Source organism: Acinonyx jubatus, chromosome A3 (assembly GCF_027475565.1).
Source record: "Acinonyx jubatus isolate Ajub_Pintada_27869175 chromosome A3, VMU_Ajub_asm_v1.0, whole genome shotgun sequence".
Taxonomy (NCBI): Eukaryota; Metazoa; Chordata; class Mammalia; order Carnivora; family Felidae; genus Acinonyx; species Acinonyx jubatus.
This window is the reverse complement of record NC_069388.1, coordinates 73,581,917-73,605,755: the sequence shown is the minus strand read 5'-3', so window position 1 is coordinate 73,605,755 and position 23,839 is coordinate 73,581,917. Positions and strand designations below refer to the sequence as shown.

General features: G+C 37.7%; 1 long non-coding RNA gene across 4 annotated transcripts in view; it reads right to left on the bottom strand.

Annotated features, from left to right (window-relative positions):
- LOC128311198 (uncharacterized) overlaps positions 1-23,839 on the bottom strand; it is a 37,048-nt gene that overhangs the window by 720 nt on the left and 12,489 nt on the right. The window contains exons 3-6 of one of the 4 annotated variants that reach the window (XR_008289323.1): positions 5,609-5,664; positions 2,841-3,008; positions 985-1,104; positions 321-447 (exon numbers count right to left, since the gene is read on the bottom strand). This is a non-coding gene — a long non-coding RNA (uncharacterized LOC128311198). Of the gene's footprint in view, positions 1-320; positions 448-984; positions 1,105-2,840; positions 3,009-5,608; positions 5,665-17,724; positions 18,284-23,839 lie in introns of those variants that run through there. The other 3 variants (XR_008289324.1, XR_008289325.1, XR_008289322.1) reach the window with 3 other exon arrangements.

Below are 23,839 nucleotides of genomic sequence, written 5' to 3'. Positions count from 1 at the left end.
CAATTTAAGAGGATTTTAGGGGGGAGAGATGAAGAACAAAGGTGGGACTTTGTAAATTCCAACTCTAATCTGTATTACAAAAATGCACTTTTTTTTACGCAAGAAGAACTATTATCCACACGTATTACATTCAGCTACAGGAATCATTCTTCCTCTTGGCAAAAAATAACCCAAAGTTAAAAGTGGAACTTAAAGCAGACAAGCTCATATTCAATGGGTCATATATCTAAATCCCCATAACCCAACTAAAGGTCATCAGGATCTCTAGTAGCTCCTACTTGGAACCAGGATTCACATCTTCATGAAAAGAGCAAAATTACCTTGTGGAATTAGATAAAATGAATTGTCCAGTCCAGCTGTATTTGACACCAAAGGTTGGTGACACTCTGAGACTTCAATGCCAAAGACTGAGGAGCTATCCAAATCTTCCATGATTTGTTTTAAGTACTATACAGCACCCAGAAAGATGTGAGGAGTAAAAAATACAGAAGTGATTATTAAAAGGCCAAAACATGTGAGCCACAGATGGCAGCAGATTTTAACTGACCATGGAGCCAGCGTTCAAAAGTTTCCCAGACAAAGCAAGAAACCAAATACTAGAGTAAGAACTCCAAAGGCAATGTATGATGAAATGGTAAAACACATATCATAGCTGAGAATATATTTGGGCTGAAAACTAAACTGCATATCTTTCTGACCTAGACATAAATGAACAAGTTCATTTGAAAAGGTGTTATTTTACCAAGTTTCTTATGAAGTAAGCATTTTGAAATTACTCTCCAAAGAGAGCAAGAATGATGCATTATAGAACGCAAACATTTTCAAGTTCTTATTAGGTATAAGTTTTTTTCCTGCTTGAGCATAGTTGGGAATTATGCACCATTATTGTTCACTAACTACTAAAAAGAACAGAGCAGCAATAATTCTTTTGAATTTCAGAGCTTCAAAGTAACATTTCTTCCCACCATCATTAGAGATACTTACTTACTCATCAGCAGACTGTGTCCTCATTCTAAAATATTGCCTCTGTAAGCACAAGAGTTCCCAAAGGACAGTATCAATGGTTATTGACTTCAAACCACTGACGCAGCAAATGACATTCATCTGTTAAGAAGGGAAGGTCGAGAGATTGGCACAAGGTCAGTTTCGCTTCACAACTTAACGTGTGTACCATTTGCTGTCAATTTACTTCCATTTACCCCAAGAGGTTGACTAGCAGCCTTCTTCATAACCTCTCAATAATAATTGGGAAGCTAAATTATTTTCCAATTTATGTCACTTTAAGAATTCTTATTGATGATGCTGAATTTATTTTCTGGAGAGGATAGAAAAGCATCGTTCCTGGTTATTTAAACGTAGCTGTATCATTTCAAGTTTAAATAACTCTTCTTATTCTTTGAAGAAGAAAAATGATAAACAAATGGGAAAATGCTAATTCTATAACGTGGCATTTAAAATGGAAATTATTTTAGTTTATCTTCAGAAGGCTAATTTTTAAATTATTGGAATGACTTCTAGGAGGATAAAAGCATAGAGTTTTCACTGCAGCTGCATTAACTCTTCCTAGACACTTGGATCCCATTAAAGCTATTCATCTACATAGTCATTCTTGCCTGAAATCTGAATATTTTGGACAAAAAAGAAAGATCACCGCATATAATTTTTAAAAACTCATCTTTAATCACAAGATACCTCTTTCTCTTTTAAAAATAGCCATCTCTTCCATAAGCTAGGTAGGTTCATGAACATAGCTGTTCTCCAAAATGAAAGGTTTAATGGAATCACTCATTTGAAAATTTTCAAACACAAGATTAGTTCCTTGAGGAAGGAATTTTGTCTTAATTGTCTTTTAGCCCATAATCTAGCACAGTTCCTGACATGTAGTTGGGTGCCCAATAAATGCTTTTTTAAGTAAATGAGACAAAGTGATGTTCCTTTGTCAAGTGTTTTTGACATAGTGAATAATAATAGCCAACAGTTATTGAGGGTTTGTTATGTGCCAGGCAATGTGACCACTTAACATATATTACCTATTTTAATCCTCAATATGGTGACATCTAGACTATTAATATTCCCATTTTACAGATGGGGAAACTGAAATACAGAGAGGTTAAGAAACTTGCTCAAGATACACAGCTCCCATTTAGGTAGAACCAGGATTCAAACTAGGCAAACTGCCCTCCAGTCTTCTCACATAATCATGACATTATAATACCTTTCTGAATTGATGAGATCAAAAATTGAAACACATTCCAAATATTTTTAATAGTAGGTGGTTACCCATGAAGATTTCATGTGGTTTTAATTTGTTCTTATGATCTTAAAATAGTTTTCATTTTTTTATTTTAAAAATTCATTTTATTCATTTTTTTTGAGAGAGAGAGAGAGAAACAGTGAGAAGGGGAGGGGCAGAGAGAATGGGGGACAGAGGATCTGAAGCAGGCTCTGTGCTGACAGCAGAGCCCGAAGTCACGAACTGTGAGATCATGACCTGAGCCCAGACACTTAACTGACTGAAGTGCAAAGGAACATAAGAGGTTTTGACTTGAATCACATGGATTCAGTCTACTAATTTACTTAATATATAGAGACAATTAAAATTAAGATAAATTACAGATAGAAAGTACAATTGAGAAAATGACTCCTGTGTGTAGGGGTCACAACTGACAGTAAAGCGAGGTCACTAAAGCTGTTATGTGGTTGAATTAGATTTTAGTCCCCACCCTTATCTCCATTGACGTTTTGGGTCCTACAGATTAGTTTTCATGAGGTGAAGTGTGCCAGAAAAAAGGTAGATTTGGGTGCACTAAGGCCTGGAAGAGAGATGAGAAATACAAGACCTTGAGCCACCTCAACCCCAACCAGCTCCAAGAACAGCACTTGAGCCAAAGGCAAGCAGGGGCTTTCTCTCCATTTCTGTGACAGATACGTATGGCACACTGAGGACTCTTCCGATGCCCCTGGATTTGCAGGTTTTGAGGATCACGTCCTGCAGTCAAGGCAAGAGCCTTAAAAACGATAGGAAGCAAAAGATGCTGTGGATAACATCAGTGATTAATGTCTATGGAACACTTAACACATGTCAGGCATTCTCCAACTACTCCAAATGTATTCTCTCACGTAATCTTAAAACAATCCACACTTCCCACGTAACAAGCTAAAGTTTAGAGAAGTTAAACAACTTGCCCAAGTTCACACAGCTAAACAGTGGCACCGGGATTTGAACCCAGGTTGTGTAGTACCAGAACCCACTCTCCTAAAAAGAGAAATCTGGAGGGAGAATGGATCCCTGGTAGACATGGTCTTCATGATCCCACATAAAATTACTCCCCAGGAATTCCCAAGAATACTTTCAGGGGTATTTTGGTGGCAGTGGTAAGGGAATTTTCTGGGATGCTGACTTCCTGCTTGAGCATATAGGACAATGTCTCAGCAGAATTTGGGCATAGATCCTAATTTGGGCATAAATTAGTCCACAGACTAATGAAGCCCAGGGATATTTGGACAGTACATATTTCAGGTGTTTTATATTTTGGGGGAAGAAAGCACGTAGACATATTAGCAGTCAATACTGCTGCACATGTTAAAAATTTCAGTACTGAAGTAGCAGGCTAGCTAGAAAACTAAATAATATGATTCATCTAGACTAAGGATCTGGCTTGAAAGAAATGGGACCAAGTGCTAATTCAATAAAGCATTTGTACAAAAACATAATGAGAAAATCTAACGTAGAAGAATATCCAGTGAATTTCAGTTAGCTATTGACATGAAAAGGAATAGGGTAGTCCCCTGCAAGTCTGACCAGATTGTGTTCAAAAAAATTCCATCTGTAAATCATTGTTCACTTGGGAAGCATATCCCTTAAAAAATATATTAAAAATGTTGATTGGATAGTGGGCCAGCCCATCTACAGAAATCTGTTAAACTGTAAAAAAAAGTACTTGAAATTCAGTTTCAGAAGCGCTTTGAAGTTTACTGCCATGTACTACGAATCTTTCCTTTTCACCTTAAATCATATTTGGAATAAGGCAGGACTTAAGTATAAATAAGTAAAAGATTTCTGTGGGGAAATGCATTGGGAAATCCAAGTTAGTCATGCCCCAAACACATTTCTTTCCCATCTCTTAAGTAGTGAGTATGGAGATTTTCTTGCTCATAGGTGAGGGTAGATGAGCTTGTAGGGCAATGACTGAAGGGAAATTATTTTGCCTTTGTGTGTTAAAAAGAGGAAAGCAGTCTGATTAGCCAAGTTCTACAGTCAAATTTTAAGAGTACTGGAAGAAGAGCATAAAATTAGAGAGAGGTAGATTTAAATGACAGACTGTGAGCACCTGGATCAAACTGGCCTGAAGCCATTACTTTTGAACATTTCAGTTCTGTGACAGGTAATTAAGTACCCAGTTTTGTTCCTCACTTTGCTCTGAGTCATTTAATTTGCAGTTGAATGACTTCCAACTAATACAGAAGCCTCTAAGGGTGTAAGAAACTGGGTGGGAGCTTATGTTGGGGTGCCCAGGAACGGTGTAGGGAAGGAGAACAGTATAATGGGTGATAATTCAGCCTTCAAATGGCACTTGGAGGCAGGTAAGAGGAGCAATGGGAGCTAGGAAGGTTATACTTAGTGGTGTATATCTCTTTATCATATATCCCTCACTTTCCCCTTTTCAATCACTGGGATTTCCTAGGAAAAACTGGCATTGGAAGGAAAGGAGAATAGAACTAGTTCAGGAATCAGTATGCTGTAGGCTCGGGTAATAGGGTTTCTCCAAATACTGGAACCAAGTTTGCAGCTGCAGCAGTAGAGTGGATGAAGGCTGGTAAGAAAAGTCCCCCTTACAGCTATATTCTTTACAGATGGTTTTGTTACAGGGGTACATAGACATAGATTATTGGTAACTCAAGGACTGAAAGAAAAAAAGGCATAAGTGTAACCCTATTAAATGGTCAAATTACAAACAAATATGCAAATGAAAGCACTTGGCCCAAGATAACTTAAACATCTAAAGACAACAGGATCTCAAGACCTGATGTTTCAAGACTTTAGGTAACCTCATTTTGTGTCACTGCCATAGCTCAAAAGTCCACAGAAAATATGTGAACTACACAGAGGGGAACCCTTACTTTCCCAAACTCAAGAAGTAAATAAACATCTAGTCATGGGTTTATTATAATCCAACAGGAAGTCATTAACTTTAAGCATGGAAGAAAGTATATCAACAGCAGAGATTAATTAAATTTGCAGCACTATGAACAGTCTTATACCAATTATTTGGGAAGCATTTTCCAACTACAACAAAGTAACCTGGGGAATAAAAAGAATAAGGAATGGGTAGGGAAGTTCCTCTGTAATGTAGGCTTAAGGAACATCCAGCAAAAAGCAGACATTTAAGGGAGGATGGAAAATTCTCAAGGAACTCAATTATGATGGCTCAAGATGAAATTATTATGTTTGTGTTACAATAACCTGTGAAGGAATTTTCCAAAACCAGAGAAAGAGTGAAATAACCAGGAGGAGAAACTATAAACATTTTTTAAATGCAATTAGAAAAATTAGAGAGAAAACACACAAAAAAAGGATAATTCCCAAGAATGAATTTAATAGACTTACCAAATCAACTGAATTTACTAATAGGGCTTTACTTCTCTAGTAAGAATGAGAATCACCTGCAATTACAAATTAAATCTCAATATAGCAACATTGCAGCATTTAAAAAAGAGAACATGTGATATGTATAAAGATGAGAAGTCCATGCCTCTGTGTTTAACTGCTAATTTGATTTGGGAAACTTTTATGCACTTAATAATTACCCCCTTTCTCCTTGTTAATTGGTTCCCTATCCCCACCAGCACCTCCCAACAGAGGAATAAAATGAAATTCTTCAGCACTATGTTTAGAATTGGTAACACCGCCTATGAAGTTATACTGTCCTCCACAAATAGGAGCAATTGGAAGAAGCTATAATTTTGGCATTCTTTGGGTGGTGGAAAGGAATCCCTGGCTTAAAGGCAAATGTTATTTTATCAAATTTCAGGCATGGTTGTAGATTAAATCAAACTTAACTGCTAAACTTACTACATAAAGAACTAAAATAGCAGGAAGAGGTAAAAAATATTAACAGATTATCTGAAAAGAGATAAGGAAGCTGAACTTAGGGTTATGTAGTAATAATTCCAAAGACTATATTTTAGCACCTTAAAGTCTGGTGGAATCCTTAAAACCCAGTATAGGTAATGTCAGCAAGATGGCAGAATAGGAATTTTATATTGTCATCTCCTCACAGTGCACCAATTTTGATAAGCACCTCTAGATGTGAGTATCTTTATGGAAGAAGTTCAGCAGAGAAGTTCCAGCACATTATTGGAGCAAAAAGCCAAAGAGCAGACTCAATGAAGAAGGAAAAGGGAACCGTTTCACTTTACCTATAATGGTAAATGGCACAGCTCAGAGTGTCAAGAAAGACCTTCTCAGTCTGCAGTCCCTCCCGAGGGAGAATGTGAGAGGATATTGAGTGAGTGCCCAGATTTCCCAGTTGTGTGGAACACTGCCTGAGTGACTCACCTCCTTCTCATCCTACCCAGAATATTGAGGGGATCAGCACGGTTGAGTGGCTGGGAGAGGTTAGGATCAGGGAAGAGTAGAAAATACAGAAACCAGAGCTTGGAACACAATGGAGGGCCATGTATCCCACTACTGCTTTGTAGACTCCACCAAGAAGTGTGCCCATGAGCTACTGGGGATGCTTCAATTGTGGACCCCCCTACTGGCCCATAGACACCCCCAAAGCTCTGTACCACACCTCACATTCCACCCAAGGTTCATGGCCATCTCCCTGAGTGCATTCCTGCAGACAGTAAGTGTGAACATTTGTAGATAGTTGGGGGGCAAGTGTAGAAAGCCAGCCTGACTCTGCAGGATTGGGAATAACAGACTCAAAAACTTGAGCATTTCAGGGCACTGCTCTAGGAAAATCAAATGGGAGGATCTCAGCACTCAGCCCGTGTTTGCAGGACCAAAAGAAGGAATGTAAACTTAACAGCCAACCCGCTGCCACACACACACACACACACACACACACACACACACACACACACGAAGAAACAAGAAAGGTAGAACAAAAACCCTTGTGATTACATCTGACCCACTCAGACAACCAGGATAACTTCCCTAGTTCAAGCTTTATGTAAAACATATTCACAGGTTCCAGGGATTTGGATATGGACGTTATTTGGGGTTCATTTTACTTACTACAAATAACAAATCATTAGAGGAATCATAATATTACACTAGGAAATATTCACTTAATGCAAAAGAAGATAGTAAAGGAAGAATTGAGGAAATAAAAAGATGAAATATTTAGAAAAAAAAAACCAAAATGAGAGATATAAATTCAACTGCAACAATAATAATGTTAAATGTGAATGAATTAAACAATCTGATCAAAAGCAGAAAATGTTAGATTGGATTTTTTAAAAATGCCAGAAAATATGTCATCTACAGTAAGCACACTTTAGATTTTAAAATACATTAGATTAACCCCAAAAAGCAATGCTTTAAAGACATAACAGACATCTAAAAAACAATTCACCCAAAACAGCAGAATTCACATACATCTTAAGTGCACATGAAATATTCTCCAGGATTGATAGGATGCTAGGCAATAAAAAAAAGCTTCAGTCAATTTAAAAGGACTGTAATCACACAAAATATGTTCTTCAACCAGAATGGAACGAAATTAGAAATCAAAAGAAGGGAATTTGGGAATTTCAAAAATTTGTGGAAATTAAACAACACAAGCCTAAATAACTAATGGATCAAAGAAGAAAACAAAAGGGAAATTAGGAAAAAAAAAGTTTAATGAATTAAAATGAAATGCAACATACTAAATTTATGAGATGCAACTCAAGCAATTTTCAGAGGGAAATAGATAGTTATAAACACCTGTATTATAAGTAGAAGAAAGATCTCAATCAATAACCTAAGCTTCCGTCTTAAGAACTAGAAAAATAAAAGAAAACTAAACCTAAATCAATGAGAAGGAAGTAAATAACAAAGATTAGAGCATAAATAAATAAAATTGAAAGGAAATAAGACAGAAAAATAATGTAGAATGAAACAAGAAATTTAATTTTTGAAAAAAACAACAAAAATGAAAAACTTTACCAAAACTGACCAGAAAAAAACAAAAACAAACAAAAAAAGAAAATCCAGATAACTAAAGTCAGGAATGAAAGAGGGACATAAGTATATCTTGCAGAAATAAAAAGGATTAGAAAGGAATACTACAAGAATCATATGCCAACAAATTTGATAACTTAAATAAAATGGACAAATTCCTTGAAAGATAGAAACTGCCAAACTAACTCAAAATGAAAAACAAAATCTGAATAGGCCTATAATATATAAGGAGATTAAATCTAATTTAAAAATTCACCATAAAGAAAGCCCAGGTCCATAAACCTTCACTGGTGAATTCTAGCAAATAACGTAAAGAGGAATTAATATCATACTTCACAAACTCTTCCAAACAGTTGAAAAGGAGGAAACATGCATTACATGAGGACTGAATTACCAAAACTAAAGACATTAGAATAAAAGAAAACCATAGACTGATAACTCTTAGGAAAATAGATGCCAAAATCTTTAACAAAATACTAGCAAACTGAATCTAACAATATATAAAAAGATTATACACCATAACCAAATGGGATTTATTCCAGGAATGCAAGTTTGATTTAACTTACAAAAATCAATCAATGTAATACAATATATCGATAGACTAAAAGACAAAAACCACATCATCATCTTGATAGATACAGAAAAAAACATTTGACAAAAATCGAGCACCCCTTCATTAAAAAAAAAAACACTATAAAATTAGAAATAGAAAGAAACTTCCTCAACCTAATTAAGGACATCTGCAAAATAACTACAGTTAAAATCATCCTGAACAGTGAAAGACTGAAGATTTTCCTCTTAAAATTAGGAATAAGACAAAGATGTCCAGTCTTGCCATTTCTATCCAGCATAGAACTAAAGGTTCTACCCAGGACAATTAGGCAAGAAAAAGAAGTAAAAGTAATCTAGATTGGAAAGGGAGAAGTAAAAATATCTCTATTTGCAGATGACATAATCTTTTATATAGAAAATTATAAGAAATCCACAAACAATATTATAACTAATAAATTAGTTAAGCAAACTGCAGGATATAAAAGCAATGTACAAACACATTTGTATTTCTTCTATATACTAGCAATAAACAATCTGACAATGATATCAAGAAGTCAATCTCATTTACAATAGCATCAAAAATATTTAGAAATAAATTTAAGGAAAGAAGTATCAGACATACACTGAAAAGTATAAAATAGATAGAAAAAACTAAAGAAATCTAAATAAGTAAAAAGACATCCAATATTCATGAATGGAAGATTTGTTATTAAGATGAAAACATTCCCCACACTGATCTGTAAATTCAATGTAATCTCTTTCAAAATCTCAGGTTTTTTGTTGTTGCAAAATTGACAAACTGACCCTGATATTCATATGAAATTGCAACCCAGAATAGCCATTAAAAATGAAAAACAAAGTTGGGGAATTCATACTTTCTGATTTCAAAACTTACTACAAAGCTATTATAATCAAGATCTGTGGCAGTGGCCTGAGGATAGTCATATTCTATATCAATGAATGCACTTGGGAGTCCAAAAATAAACCTTTACGTTTATGTGCAGCTGATTCCCTACCAGAATGGTAAAACAACTCAAATGGGCTTGAGGGATCTTTTTAGAGTTAATGAAAATATTCTAAAATTGTGGGGATGGCTGAACAACTCTGTAATATTACTGAGTCATTGAATTGTGCACTTAAAATGGGTGAATACTTTGGTATGCAAATTGTTCCTCAGTAAAGATATTTAAAAATCAACTGATTGACTTCAAATATATAAATATTCCTCTTAGACTAAAAAGACAATGCATAACGTAATTTGTGATTTTTTAAGGGTGGAGAAAAGAGAGTTAGGGGTTTTAGACTTTGGTTAGTTAAAATCCTGTATTCAAGTGCATATTTCATTTGACAGATTAAGAAACTGAGGAAGACTCTGGGAGAATTCCTTGTGTGTCAACCCATTCCAATGAGATCTTGGTCAGTGCCAGCATTATCTGATAGAGAAAGCCAAGAAAAGAATCACTGTGAGAAGCAAAAGGCAAAGATTAGAAGCAGCCATTCTAGGTTTGTTTCAGATCAGCACACATTTGGATGTTTTTAATACTGAACATTTTATTAAATGCAAGCAGCTCACTGGGCTAGAGAGAATCCTGAGCTATTTGTGGCCTCCAGCTCCCTGGTCTGAAAAATTGGAGTGAATATCAGTTCATTCTACTTGAGGCTTAAGAACTTCTTTGAATTTATGAAATTGGAAACAGATACTTGAATCACTTGATACCATTATTCATCCATAACATGGACATAAGTGTTTTCAGTATATTTTCCCTTGAAGTTGAGTATTGTAACAGTAAATCCCTTGCATATTCTAGACAGATTCACCTTTTTATGAACCTAATACATTTTGTGAGTTTGTTTCGATTACCTTATCTCTAAGTCCCACCAATTCTGAGCTTTATATGATAGTTGCGGCATCATGTTACCATAACCTGAAATTATGCTTTACTGGGATGTTCTGATGGCAAAGAGTACGAAGAAATGACTCCTCTGGAACAGTTCCAGGACAGCATGCTGTCAGGGCAATCTGAGGATAATATGCATAGTCCAGTGAAGGCTGCATAATTGCCTATGTGCTATTTTTAACTCACTCTCATGAGTTACACCATTGGCACTGATAAGCTATTACAATGTGCTCAGATACATATTAAAACTGATTAACTAAGTGTCATGAACTTAGTGACATAATATCTCAAAGTTTGAAGGTTGAGTGCTGCTTCCACTGTTTTTGCCTACAGTGCTGTTTACTCATCCTCACATCACCTCCATCACTTGGAGAGATGACAGAAGGAATGCGGAGAGAAAGCACATCACTTAGATCATTGCTAGGTGCCCAATTCAGTACAAAGCAAATGACTGCCAAGGGTTCTGTAGGTTCACTCTGATAAAAAGGAAAGTGCTTTATTTTCACTCTAAACAATTCATTGATATATGCTTCTCTTGCACCGACAATAGACATGGTAATATTTATTTCTTTCAGAGACTTTCCTTCTGTGGCTATTAAAATAGAGCTACACTTAAAAATCAACACAAAGTTCATTATCTTTGAATGAGCAAAATTGTTAATATGTTATACTCCTGAGCTCCCAGTCTAACGTCCTTATTCTGAATTTCCCTCATCCTTAAACCTCTCCCCCCCTACTACTTCCCCCTTCAAGCTGGACAAATTTGAAAGCATGAGCCAAGTGGATGAGCAGTTTTATTTTAAGCATGTATGCATTCCCAGTTTCCCCAAAAAAACTCAGACTTCTCAACAGCAGTGAAGGAAAGAGGTAGTGAAATACTCATGTGGTGTTAGAAGGAAAATGTCAAAAGTGTCATGGGGAGGTCTAAAGGTCTCTGTCATCACCTAGAGTCTACTTTGTAGCTCTCTAACAGGTCTTCATGTTGGGGATTGACTTGAGTGGTCACAACACAAAACACACTAACACTGACCCATGCATTTCTTCGTTGATCTTTTACCAGGCTTTATAAGACTCTTTAAATTACCATGTTTGAGCTACTTAGAAGATATAAAACCATCTAAAGTCTTGAGAATGAGGATATCCTTGCAACATTGTGCCTTTCAACTAAAACAAACCTCCACAAGGTATGTGGTATTCTAGGATAGGTTAAGTTCAACCCCTCTGCCCACTCAAGGCCTAATGGGTCCTGAGTGCAACTCCAGCCTGACAGCATGGAGTTCCCCGGGGTGCTCTGAAGTTATCTTTGTTGACTTGAACATGTGGAGCTACTAAAGAGAAGCCAGGACATGTCTCAGTGCTAGCATGGGTGCCCACAGGTCTGCACTGAAGTCCTAGCATGATTAGCTCAGTCCCAAGCGCCATTAGTCAAGTAGGCTTAAATACTTTGGCCTAGAGTAAAAGGAAGTAAACTCAGATATTTGGATTTCTAAGAAAGAAAAGAAAACCCTACAATGTTTGCAAAGGCATAAATTAAGAGTATCAGACTCTGAAATAACACTGGATTAAATCCTAGCTCCCCGACTTTATGACCTTGAGCAATTGTCTAACTTTTCAATACCTCCCTTTGCTCAGCTATAAAATTGTGGTAATACAATACTCTTCTTCATATAGTTATTTTTATGATTAAATGAGACTTTGTATGTAAACTGCTTATCCTAGAGTCTGGCACATAATGATTTCTCAATATATGCTTGTATGTATTAGTATGAGTATGAATATTTGTGTCATTTATATTATTTGATGGTCATTTAAAGTATGAGATTCAAGATTCAAAAGAACAGATCAATAGCTCTTTGGAGGAGCATCTCAAATCAAGCCTGTCTGCATCACTGGGAAATAAATCCTATTGCCATGCAGTCTGCAGCCTGCCTGACTGCCCCCTGAGAAAAGTTTCTGTCCTCCAGCCACCAATAGCCAGTTTCTTGCGGCGCTTTAGGGAGAAGTTTTGAGATGGATTAGTTCACCTAGAATATTCCAAATTGAGTGAAATAGCATGAAAATGGTGCTTCTTAGCCAAGACAAGGAAACAACCTAAGTGCCCGTCAACAGATGAATGGATAAGTACTAGGTATACATACATACATACATACATACATACATACATACATACATACATATTGTACTGGTAACCACCAACCCACTATTTCTAAGAGTTCAGCTTTTTTAGATTCCACATATAAGAGAGATCATACAGTATTTATCTTTCTTTGACTTACATCACCAAGCAAATGCCTTCAAAGTTCACCCATGTTTTTGCAAATGGCAAGATTTTCTTCCTTCTTGTGGCTGAATAATATTCCATTGTGTTTATATATACACAACCACATCTTCTTTACCCATTCATCCATTGATGGACAATTAGGTTGTTTCTATCTCTTGGCTATTGTGACTAAGGCCACAATAAACATAAGAGTACAGGTATCTCTTCAATATCCTCTTTATTTCCTTTGGATATAAATGGGATTTCTGGGTAATATGGTAGGTTTTTTTCTTTTTTTAAAGTTTATTTATTTATTTCGAGAGAGCCAGGGACAGCTCAAGTAGGGGAGGTGCATAGAGAGAGGAAAGAGAGCATCCCAAGCAGTCTCCACACTGTCAGAGCAGACCCTGATGCGGGGCTCAAACTCACGAAACTGTGAGATCATAACCTGAGCTGAAATCTAGAGTTAGATGCTTAACCAACCGAGCCACCCAGGTGCCCTGATAATATGGTAGTTTATTTTTAATTTTTTGAAGAACCTCTACTGTTTCCAGAGTGGCTGCACCAATTTTCAGGTTCACCAACAGTGCACAAGTGTCCCCCTTTATCCACATCCTCACCAACACTTATTATCTCTTGTCTTTTTGATAACAGCCATTCTAACAGGTGTGAAATAATATCTCATTATGGTTTGGATTTGTGTTTCCCTGATGATTAATGAGATTGAGCATCTTTTCATGTACCTGTTAGCCATTTGTATGTCTTTGGAAAAATGTCTAATCATTTGTTCTGCCCATTTTTTAAACCAGATATTTTTGTTACTGAGTTATCTGAATTCTTGCTATATTTTGGATATTAACCTCATCAGATACATGGTTTTGCAAATATTTCCTCCCATATGATAGGTTGTCTTTTTGTTTTGTTCATTGTTTCTTTTGCCGTGCAGAGCTTTTTTGGTTTGATATAGTCCCACTTGTTGATTTTTACTTTTGTTGCAAACACTTTTAGCATCATACTCAAAAAATTATTGCCAAGACCAATTTCAGAAAGCTTTCTCCCAAAGTAGGAGGTTTATAGTTACAGGTATTATATTTAGGCCCTTAACCTATTTGAAGTTCATTTTTGTGACTGGTATAAAATAGAAGTCAAATTTTATTCTTTTGCATGTGAATATCTGGTTTTCCCAACACCATTTATTGAAGAAACTATCCTTTCCCCATTGAGTATTCTCACCTCCCATGTCAAATATTTGTTGACCATGCTGGTGGGGGTTTATTTCTGAGCATTTATTCTGTTTCATTGCTCTGTCTATTTTTACACCAATATCATACTGTTTTGATTACTATAGCTTTGTAGTATAATTTGAAATCATAAGTGTGATGCCTCAGCTATGTTCTTCTTTCTCAGGGTTTGTCTATTTGGAGTCTTTTGTGTTTTATACAAATTTTAGGGTTGTTTTTCCTATTTCTGTGAAAAATGCCATTGGATACATTGAATCTATAGATGGTCTTGAGTAATATGGACATTTTAACAATATTAATTATTCTGATCTATGAACACAGGGTGTCTTTCCATTTGTTTATGTCTCTTCAATTTCTTTCATCAAAGTCTTATAGTTTGCCTTATACAGATCTGGCATTCCTTGTGTAAATTTTATTTATTTATTTATTTATTTATTTATTTATTTATTTATTGTTTTTTAGTGTTAAACAGAATTGTTTTATTTCGATCTTTTTCACATTGTTTGTTGTTAGTGTATAGAAATGCAACTGATTTTTGTTATGTTGTTTTAATATCCAGGAACTTATCTTTATATATGTTTTCTACATATAAAACACATACCTGCAAATAAAGACAAGTTTACTTTTTTCTTTCTGATTTGGATGGCTTTTAGTTCTTTACTTTTTATTTTTTTAATGTTTATTTTTGAGAGAGAGAGAGAGAGAGAGAGCAGGGGAGGGGCAGAGAGAGAGGAAGACACAGAAACTGAAGCAGGCTCCAGGCTCCAAGCTGTCAACACAGAACCTGAGGCAGGGCTTGAACTTAGGAACCACGAGATCATGACCTGAGCAGAAGCTGGATGCTCAACTGACTGAGCCATCCGGGTGCACCTTTTATTTCTTTATTTTGCTTGATTGCTCTAGCTGGGACTTCCAGTGCTATGTTGAATAGATGTGTGGGGGGGGAGGGGAGGGTAATGGGTGTGGGTGTGTAGTAAGAATTTTTAAGATCTACTATCTTAGCAACTTAGGGGCAGAGAGAGAGAGAGAGAATCTTATGTGGGGCTTAATCTCATGACTCTGGGATCATCACTTAAGCCGAAATCAAGAGTCAGATGCTCAACCAACTGTGCCACCCAAGCACCCCTGATCCTTTTAATGTACTGTTTGATTGGTAGCATTTTGTTGAGAATTTTTGTATCTATATTCTTCAGGGATATTGGCATATAGTTTTCTTGTTTGACTTTTTCATCAGGGTACTGCTGGTCTAGTAAAATAAGTATGGGAGTATTCCCTCCTCTCCAATTTTTTTGGAAGAGTTTGAGAAGGACTAGCATTAATTCTTCTTTTTTTATTATTTATTTTTATTTTTACTTATTCATTTTTGAGAGAAACAGAGACAGTGCGAGTGGGGTAGAGGCAGAGAGTGAGAGAGAGAGAGAGAGAGACAGAGAATCCCAAGCAGGCCCTGCACTTTCAGTGCAGAGTCCAACATGGAGCATGAACTCACAAAACCATGAAATCATGACCTGAGCCAAAACCAAGAGCTGGACACTTAACCACTGAGCCCCCCCGGAACCCCAAAATTAATTCTTCTTTAAAGAAGAATTGGTAGAATTTACCAGTAAATGTTTTGTATTTAAATGTTTGGTAGAATTTACCAGTAAAACCATCTGGTCTTGGGTGAGCATCAGGATTTGAAAAGCTCCCTAGGAAATATAGATATGCAACCAGAGTAAAGAACCACTATTTGAGAGCCTTGATATTCAGAATGTAACAGTGCTTCTCTCCACTTCCTCCATTATCCTGCTGCTATAGTAATCTTTCTAAAATAAAAATCTGTTTGTGACATGTCCTTAGTTTTATTATGTTCCTATGGCTCCCCACATGTCCCAAACATGGATATTCTTCATTATCCATTTCCCCATCATACTGCCTCCACCTCCCCATCATACTGCCACACTGGGTAGCCATATTGACCTAAGTAGCATTTCTTAGGTGAGCCTCACGCTTCCACGCCTGATATATCTCATTTCCTCAGACCATAATACTTGGTCCCATTGGTGCATTTGACTAACTTTAAATTGTCCTTCAAGACTCATTTTCCTCTACATAGAGAGAAGACTGAGAATGAGAAGAGGGAATATGTTCTGTAATTGTATGTAACAGGTTCTATTTCATTTATATTTTAATAAAATCTTCTTTTAATGTTTATTTCTGAGAGAGAGAGAGAATGAGCAGGGGAGGGGCAGAGAGAGAGGGAGACACAGAATTCGAAGCAGGCTCCAGGCTCTGAGATGTCAGCACAGAGCCCAACACAGGCCTCAAACTTGTGAACTGCGAGATACTGACATGAGCTGAAGTTGGACGTCCAACTGACTGAGCCACCCAGTGCCCCATGTTTTAATAAAATCTTAACAAAGATACAACTCAGTCACCATCTGTGCTCACCTCCTCTTCAGTACTCCTTAAGCACAGTGTAAACAATTCTTTCAAAAATGAATCATGTGGCATAGTAACTTAACCTTGTGAAGTTAAGATCAGTGTCTAATTCATCATCTTATCTGTAACAGAATCAAAATCTAAGGCATATAGTGACTATGGAAAAATATAACTATGGATATCAAATGAATGAATGAAGCAATCACAAAAATGTTAAAGTGAATCTACCACGGCCTCATTCCATTCCCGGCATGATCTCTTTGCATCCATGATTTGCTTCTGTCACATACCCAGTTTTAGATCAGGACTTTGAAAGCACTTGGGGTCACTCTGGATAATCACTGTAAGGAAAGAAATAGAGCTCTCAAATCTAAAGGTTTCAATCCATCTGTGGTAGTTGAGGGCAAAGTAAGTGAAAGGCCTAAGTGTCTTCACAAAGGCCTCATCTAGTAAGTGAGAGTAGAACTGTTTACCCACCTTATATGAAATATATAGATATTTTTTAAAATGCCTCACTTTCTTCTTGGAATTATAGATTTGCCACAGGGTATTTCCTGCCGTATTTCTGCCTGCCTTTTATAATCAGCCTGAACTTGGGGAGATCATTGCACTCCAATCAACTAGTAAAGCCCATATCAAGATAATGTGATCACACCAGCCCCCTCAGGAGTCATGGGTACACAATGGGAAATTAATCAGACCAGTGACCGTTTTCAGACACATTTACACTTTTTCTCTTCTGAGTGAATAGTTCCTTTGAGACCTGTAAGCACAGCTAAAAGTGACTCAAGTTAAACAGAGAAGTTTCTTTTAAAATGAGAATGTAGAAAGGCATTATTAGTTTCCTTCTCAGTGAATAAGAATGTCCGTGAACATTTTATCCTAAACACGAAGAATCAAAGCCCAAAACACATCTGTCTCTTAAGAGAAAAGCCATAGACAAATCACTGGAAAAGTTTTATATTTTAAGGGTGATAATTTCACATTATAAATTTTGTTCCTTTATCCTTTTGTCCAAATTCCTTTAATCTAAAAGGCATTATTTTCAGTCCATTGTTTCCAATCAACTTAAAGTACAATGTCTCAGCATCAAGCTTTAATTCTTTGAATTAAACAGAACCTTTCTTCAAAGGACATGATTTATTAAACCCAAATCTGTTCCACCTCTTTTCTTACCCTTGCAAGAATCCTTCCCCCAAGAAAATCAACAGACACTGAAATCTCAAGACCACAGGGCCAAAGAACCTGGTCTTCAAAATACTTTATACTTATTTCATCCTTGTAGAAGGGCAAGAGGTGAAGGCTGGGTGCCACGTGGTCAGGGTCAAATCTCTAGGCTGAGCCCTTGTCTCTAGAACTCGGTGTCTTTCCTAGATTATGAGTCATGGTTAATAATATCTTATCTTTATAACATACATGGCAAGAAGCAAGAACTCTCTAGTAATTCATGTTTTGCATAAAGACACAACCCAGCAAAGTCAGAATGTACTGAAGGGACATTAGAAGATTCCCATCAAGAGAAAAACAGGCCAGTGGTTCACTGTCAGGCCCAGCTTCCCAGGACAACTTTTGATGGCCTTTTGACAAGTCCATCCATGAATTACAGCCTATGCACCACAGCTACTGAATGGTGAGGATAGGACACAAAGATACCACCTGCTGCCCTCAAATCATCACCAACTCTGAATGCATTACAAAAAGTAACAACAACTTGATTAAATCCAGTGTTGAATTGGAGGAAGAGCATGGGTTTTGGAGTGTATGAACCTCGATCCAAATCCTAGTTTTGCTACTTTTTATTACCTTTAACTTTAGGCACATCTATTAATCTTTATAAGTCTAGGCTTCAAGTCTATAAAATTGGGTCTAAATGACATGACATATATAGACTGTCTAGGATATATTGCAGGCACACATTCCATGTGTGTGCACCTGATTCCACACCCAGACTTGCTCACACTCCTGGCACAGGAATATCATAACTTCATGTCCATCTATACACATGAGTGTTTTCACACACACCCAAATAGGTGAACTTCAGATTTTCTTCTTAAGCCCTGCAAATCACAAATCATCAGTGTGTCTACATCACAAACCCAAGCCCAGAAGAAATGGTGCCACAAGGTTCACGTTCTCTTTATACACGAACACAAGTATGGTTTGTTACAATATCAGGCCCATATGGAGAATGGAGACCGGGTGATACATATTTTATTTGTAGACCAGTGACAGAGCTCTTAAAACAAATAGTATTGTCTTGCCAAACACCAAAAGACAAAAACACAAGTTTTCAGGCTGACTGGAATCCATTCCCTGAATTGCTCTGGGGTTTTTCCTCATCCACTAAGTTTCCTGTCAGGAGGCATTTCATGTGGGAAATCCCTATGCTGCTATCTCAGCTACAGGGAGATTCCAGTGGCAATGGCAGGAGCAATGGCACCCACCTGAGGCCGCTATTCATACATGTGTATGGTGCCCCAGCCCAGCTCTTTGGATATGAACCATTGCGGGATGTTTGTATTTGTGGGTCTGCTTTAACTTATAGTTTGGCCGCCAGCAGCCTCACTAGAATCTCTTTGAAACACTCAAATCATATGCCAAATAAACATATTACTCTTGAAGGTTAAGGAGGAGGCAGTACAGTTCCAGACACAGATCAATGTACTTTCACAAGGATTTGGCTGGGGTGCAGAGGATGGCAACGACTGTCACATAGCTGCACAGGCTGTGTTCAGTGTTGCTATATGTCGTATGGCTCCAGTATATTCCTCAGAAGGAAGTATGGCCAGCAGACCTTTCCTCACTTTCCCAGGAAAACAAGACAGTGGGTGGCAAAGGCCAGGTGTCTCAGGCTGCAGAAGCTTGCATCAGAGTCTGCTCCGTTCTTGTCTCAGATGTGTCTTCTTGGGATGAGTTGACACCATTGGAGATGCTGATTCTTGTCTTGGCCCCTTCCCTTCAGATCTGTGATTGGTAGGTTGCTGAGTCACACTATGTGTAAACTAGAAGCCCAGTTAATAAGGGAAGAGAGAGACAGAGACAGAGACAGAGAAAAATGTTCTAAGGAAGTATATGAAGACTCATGCCCCATAGATAACTTGGTGACCTTGCAGCTTTACCGTGATTTTGCTTTTTTCCTTAACTGTGAAAGCATGCCAAGCGGGAGATGCTGGCCAGGATCAAAATGTAGGATGAATTTGCCTCAGCAAAGTTGTAAAGTTTCTCCCCTTCCTAATAAGTACAGAGGCATTTGAGAGAGGAAAAAAAGGAAAAGCAAGGAGAGAAAAGAATACAAACAAGGAGGAGCTAAGGTTTCTTCCCTAGTGTCTGCTGTTGAAAATCAGTGCCACTTACTACAAGCCATGATGGAAGAAAAACCCCTATACTTAATTTAATTTCTAGTTTATTTTCCTTCTAAGAATCCATTGTTACTTTCAAGAAAGACTCCTCACTTCTGTTCATGAAAACACATTTTCCGGGTACAAGTTAAACTTAGAAGTCCTGACCTCAGCTTTGGGAACTCAGCTTGCAGGGGGGTGGTGCCAGCATGGATTCCTTTATGAGGTCTGGGCAGGCCATTTTTACAATCATCTATGTCATATTAATGCCTCTGTCCTACAGGAATCCCATGAGAAGAGAAACAGCTGAGAAAGGAATAAAACTGGTGGTTGTTGACTTAATGGGAAGCCAGGGAGTTTGGCTCCCCATCCATCTTCACCAGCTTTAGTGTAGTGCTATAATAAAGGAGTGGGTAGGAGCAAACGGGAGAGCTCATTCTGCCTTCCAGACTAGATATCACTAAGTCTGCAATCAACAAAGGTGATATCAATCTTTTATATCTATATGGGACTGTATTTACAGTGCACAAAGAACACTCTATATATATGCACACACATACATATAGATAGAGACATATTTTTTTATATATGTATGTATATACATGTGTGCATATATATGTATGTATGTATAAATGTGTGTGTGTCTGTGTATGTATGTATGTATATACGTGTGTGTGTATGTATGATTGTACATATATATAAGAAAAAAACAATAGAAACTCTTGGAAGCTTAGAAGTAGTAATCTATATTCCTTACTGCACAGATAACAAAGGTAGGGCTCAAAGAGGTAAATAAAGGTAGGGCTCAAATTATCTAATTTTAGAGAGATAGTAAGGAGTAAGACTGGGGCAGGAACTCAGATCTCACGACATCAAGTCCAGTGTTCTTTGCATTTGCATTATACAGGGGAAATTGAGCCATTGAAAGGGTTCAGTGACTTATCCAAGGACACATGGCTGGTTGGGAGCAGAACTCAAACTAAACAGATTACTCTGAGGTGATAGATTTTAGGGAGGGAGAATGGGATTGATCGGTAAGGTGTAGTAGACATTCCCCCACTCCATGACACAGCCACCCTTTGGAAATTGAAAGGAACACAGGCTTAGAAAAAGAGAAAGAAGAGAAAGTGCAACTGTTCACTCATCTCCTCCCCACAGTTTCTTTATACAGCTGTAAGGAAAATTCTTCCCAGGATTTTTAACACCTCACAGGTAAGGATGAATAACATAGTCAAATGATTCATGGTGAAATTGAGCTTCCCCCGGACAGTCTCACCCTGATCCCCCCTCACTAGCACCAGAAAGTGGGTGGGACACCTCAGCCATTGAGGCAGGGAATGTCACAGAAGTCCCTTGGCTTATAAACCCCTGCTGGCAGTCATAGCAGGTTTTTTAAAAATTTTTTAATGTTTTATTTATTTTTGGGAGAGAGAGAGACAGAGTGTGAGTGGGGGCGGGGGCAGAAAGAAAGGGAGACAGAATCCGAAGCAGGATCCAGGCTTTGAGCTGTCAACACAGAGCCTGAAGTGGGGCTCAAACCCATGAGACATGATATCATGACCTGAGCCGAAGTAGGATGCTTAAACCACTGAGCCACCCAGGAGCCCCAGGGATAGCAGTTGTAATGCATTCCCACTACAGCTACTAGAAATAAATTGTGTGTGTGTGTGTGTGTGTGTGTGTGTGTGTGTGTCTGTGTGTATGTGTGTCTATGGAGGGGGCGGTGCCTGGACGTCTTCCATTTAATTTATGAGCCTTCATGGCTAGCCATACTCATAACCAAGGTGCTATTTCTGGGACCTGACCAATTTAATTTTGTGGTTGCCAGGTTTTTTTCATTTTTGGAAAAAGTAGTTGCAGCCTTATTTGGAGTTTCCCAATTTAAAGCTGAATCCGAGTTTTTACTCTATCTTTCTATAAATGGAATCCTAATCCTTTTGAGGGCCTAGGGAAAATATATAAGCATAAGACTCATCTTTTTACACAATTCTATTTGCCCTCTATAAAATGGGAACAATGGTACCTACCATAACTCCTTGGCAGGTTGGAGGAGGAGTGGCATCTACCTATCACTGAAACTTGCCCTTCAGGTGGGATTAGTTTACAGAAAAGAATCTCAGACTCTTACTTCGGGAAGCTGGAAGACTTTCATGAGACAAAACTGCCTAGTGGTGAAAAGCCCTGTGTGGAGAATTTATTTCTCTGATTTTTAGTTTCTTTGCCCGTGTAACTGAAGTGATAGTATCTTCCTCATAGGACTGTTGAGAGGATTAATTATAATTATTTATGTTAATTATAGAGGTCCTCGAGTATTATAAGTGTCTACTAAAGTTTAGCTATTGTCATTGTTATTAATATCATGGTTACATGGCTGCTGGGAGGAGAAGATAGCGAGTTTACACTCGTAAGAAAAAACGCACTGTAAGTTCTGGTACATAAAACCTATTAGCAAATGCTCATCTAGAGGATATGTTAGGGGACCATCATAATTTGATTGTAATAAACTTAGATTTTCTATACTTCAGCTCCCCTTGAAGCAAAGAATTTAATGTTTGCTGTAGGCCAATGAAAAGATTGCTTTGTTGTGGATGCTTGCAGAAAAAGGGCCTAATTCTCTGGAGAGAACTTACTGGTGATTTCTCTGAGTAGAAAGACCTATAGGGAGTTGCTCAATATCTTAAGAATGGGAATCGTGGCTACTGAAGATCTAGTGACTTGGTTTGAGCCATTGTGAAGATTTAAGAGGCTCAGCAGCATTGGCATCCCACTCGGGCCCTGGTCCTGTGAAAATATAAATGGAGCAAGGGAAGGGTGAGCCTGAGGTGACTTTGCCAGAGTCTCACAACTAGCAGGGCATGCAGTCAGGAAGTAATGGAAATGCTCTGGTTTTAGAACCTTCCAAGCAAAACTGCCACTTGGACTTTTGAAACATGCTTTATGCTTTTGTCATTTTTTTTTAGTAGAAAGATATGAGGAAAGTAGAGTTCTGATGTCATCTTACAGAAGAAAGGGGGAAATTGGCTATTATCCTGTTGTGAATCTGGGGTGCTCTCATGATGCAGGAATTGCTATGTAGAATAATTCTATAGATAATCATTTGTAGGCCTCCTTGATGCCTCAAAGAGTTTCCTGAGGTAAAGAAGGCTCTATTAAGAATTTTAAACTGTAGGGGCACCTGGGTGGCTCAGTTGGTTGAACGACCAACACTTGTTATCAGCTCAGGTGGTGATCTCACAGTCATGGGACATCACCGAGCCTGCCTGGGATTCTCTCTCTCCCTCTTTCTCTGACGCACCCCAGTCCTCAAGTGCTCTCTCTGTCAAAATAAATAAATAAACTTAAAAGAAGTTTCAAACTATAAACAAAAGCTAGAACTAATCCCACAGTGTGGAGGTAGACTGCTGTGCCCAGCACTGTTATCCCAACAAATAAACGTTCTATTGTTGTTCCCAGTTTTTGCTATAACTTCACTTCCTCAGAAGGGGATTTTGTTTCTCAAAAAACTACTTGCGAAAAACACATGATCTTGGTTGCTTGTTTATAGTGGGAAGTGATTCTAGAGTCATTGCACTCTCCCTGCAAGCTCCACTCTTCCTTCCCACAGAGGCAAAAGAATAGATTTTTCAACACAAAGTAGCCATGGAAAACTTTGCAATGATTTCCTGTCTTATTTTCTGATGCATAGGAGCAAAAGCATGTATCAAGTTGTATTGATTAAGATCAAGCATGAAATACGCAGCAAAACTTTATCACCATTTTCAAAACTGACAAAATCAAAGCAGCTTGTAAACGGATTTAATTGAGTTCAGGAAAACCTCGACATTTCCCCCACTAAAGAAATGTGTATTGTTTCCCTTCCATGTCAGGAAAGGCATATGTTTGACAAGTTTAAAATAGATCACCTCATACTTTTTCCCTTTGGAGAACAGCAAAGAGAAGCAGCAGGCACAGAA